The sequence below is a fragment of the Penaeus japonicus genome, unplaced genomic scaffold (genome assembly GCF_977035675.1).
Source record: "Penaeus japonicus unplaced genomic scaffold, GWHDUDI00000001_assembly GWHDUDI00000020, whole genome shotgun sequence".
NCBI classification, from domain to species: domain Eukaryota; kingdom Metazoa; phylum Arthropoda; class Malacostraca; order Decapoda; family Penaeidae; genus Penaeus; species Penaeus japonicus.
Genome location: NW_028234422.1, coordinates 11,751,400 through 11,753,899, shown reverse-complemented (window position 1 = coordinate 11,753,899; position 2,500 = coordinate 11,751,400).

Below are 2,500 nucleotides of genomic sequence, written 5' to 3'. Positions count from 1 at the left end.
TTTTATGTCAGCGCAACGTCTATATTTAGCAGTAGAAGGTTGAGCCAGGCATCGGATTACTTAGAAGCTAATTTGCATTAACCTCTGCAATAACAGGTTTTCTCCTACGTTGCTTTTATTGCAGAATTCCCTCGCGTCGGGTGTATTCATATCTGTGTAGCTATACCAAGGACTAATAAAATGATATCCCGTTTATACTCCTTTAGAAGGACCCGGATGATGCAGACATGAACGAAGCTTCTTGCATCTCCCCGCGCACTGTCTGTTGGCTGTTTTAATTCCACAATCTGCATTTCTGATTTCTCTTGCAAGGGAAACACAGACGGAAACTAAGGAGCCACGGTCGTTGGCCAGTGCCGTCTATGGCCCTCACAAAGAACATGGCTGCCGACAGTGCTTCTAAAACAAATTTAGTAATTCATGATATATATCTATATATATCTATATCTATCTATCTATCTGCCTATCTATTTACCTATCTATCTATCTATCTATTTATCTATCTATCTATCTATCTGTCTATCTATTTACCTATCTATCTATCTATTTATCTATCTATCTATCTATATATATGTGGCTTATTGTTTTGCTAGGTGCATGTGCAATTTGTTTTCACTCTGAACAGGAAGTATTATTTTGTTATATATATAAATGTAAGTATGTTCATATATATTTCGATATGTGAAAACCTTTGTCAAGGATCCATTTTGGATAGTGCTATTCGTCATATATGGTTATGATTATTGCAAAAGCGCAAGTGTTTGATCTGCTCTGTCTTCTGAATATCATACGACGGTCGCATTGGCAAAGTGGAACAAAGGCCTCCTGAACGTGAATATCTGTCCCTAATTGAATACAAATGAGGTAGGAGCAAGAGCAACGATGGATACAAATTATTTTTCCATCATCTTCTCTGTCAGACATGGCGGCGATCGGGGGCCTCCATCAAACCTTCGCAAAATGACGCAAGAAAAGAATCATGAAGGACAGGAGGGAATGTTGCTCTTGGCAAATTAAGACTTGGTAGCCGAGAGGTTCTTACAGAGGCCAGGTAGCGAATGTGGAGGTTACCGTTTCCGTTGCAATTATCAGGGATTCTTGCGTATTAGTAGTCAGGGGAGAGTTCTGATTGGGCGAGTGGCATCACGCACGTCTCTAATGCAAGAAACTCGACTCTAGAACTCTATCGACGTCGATTTGGCTTCCGTGGCATCGTGGTATCGACGACTCCCTTCGCCGCTGTGGTCTTTCGAGTGTATCAAGCCGGCCATAGGGCCTCCCTCAATGAACCGAGAGACCTTTATGGTTGGCATTCCTTTGGACCCCCCCCCCCCCGGACTCTCTAGAAATAACAGCTTCACCATGGTTGGTATTATCCTCCATAATGGACACGGCTTCCACTTCTCATGGTTGGAGTGTTTCCAGCGGAACCGTCGGGGCTCTGGCACCTTGGGTTCCACCATTGTTGGCAGGAGCGGTGCGGTGCGGCGGCCCAGGCGGGGAGAGCGAGGGTCGCCTGGCACCTATGCTTTAAGCTCTCCTGTTCGAAAGTTCATAATCTTATCAGTTTCTATATCGCAGGTCCCAAGATGGTAACTGTCCTTCCCTTATTGTGCTCTGGTCTGCCAATCCGCCGAAGTCGATATCGGTCGAGTCTTTTGCTGCTGAAGCTAATGCCACTTTAATTCCATTTTCCACTCTTTTCCAGGAAGGATTAGAAGTACTCGAGTGCACTTGGTGTACATTGCAAAAGTAAAGTTTTGAGCCATATAGAGAGCTATTACCAGTTTAGTAGATCAAAATAGAGATATATATATAAAGCTCACGACATTATTTTTCCGAGATTTCGTAAAGCATCGAGTTTTCGTCCCGCCACTCGTCCAACGCTCCGCCCCTTTGCTTTGACGTAACGCTAAGCCATTGGCCACTGTATAAACGAGCGCCCACGCCAACCAATCAGAGGCGCTATCTGCTTCCTATCGACCAATGAATTTGCTTACACAGCAGAGGCGAAGGTAGACCCGTGCGCGGACCAACCAGCGAGCCGGTCTCGCGCCCTGCCTCCCCGCGCCGCGCCGACTTTCTTGTCTGGCGCCACGAGAGGTTCGTCGTCAGTCTCATAAGAGAGCCGCGAACCCCGTACCTGATCCCGAAGTAAGTGACGGAAATTCATCTTGGGACATTTTCTGAGGAAATTTCAGTGTGTCTGTTTCAGGAAGATGGGATAAGAGTGCTTTCAGTGTAGTTCGGTCGCGAGTCCCGGCCGGAGAGTCGCCGGCTGAAACCCCCTCGACTGAAGAGCTGAAGCTGGCTGTAGTTTCACTGAATCCCGGACTGTTTCATGATTAATACATCCCCATTAGAATTAGGGGTGGGGGAAGGGGGGAAGAGGGGTAGGGGTAGGGATGGCGGATGTAAGGGGTCACTGCCCCCTCCTTGGGCTCGACCCCACTATTCATTAGGGGATGACGCCCCCTTTCAACACTCATTAATATATGCG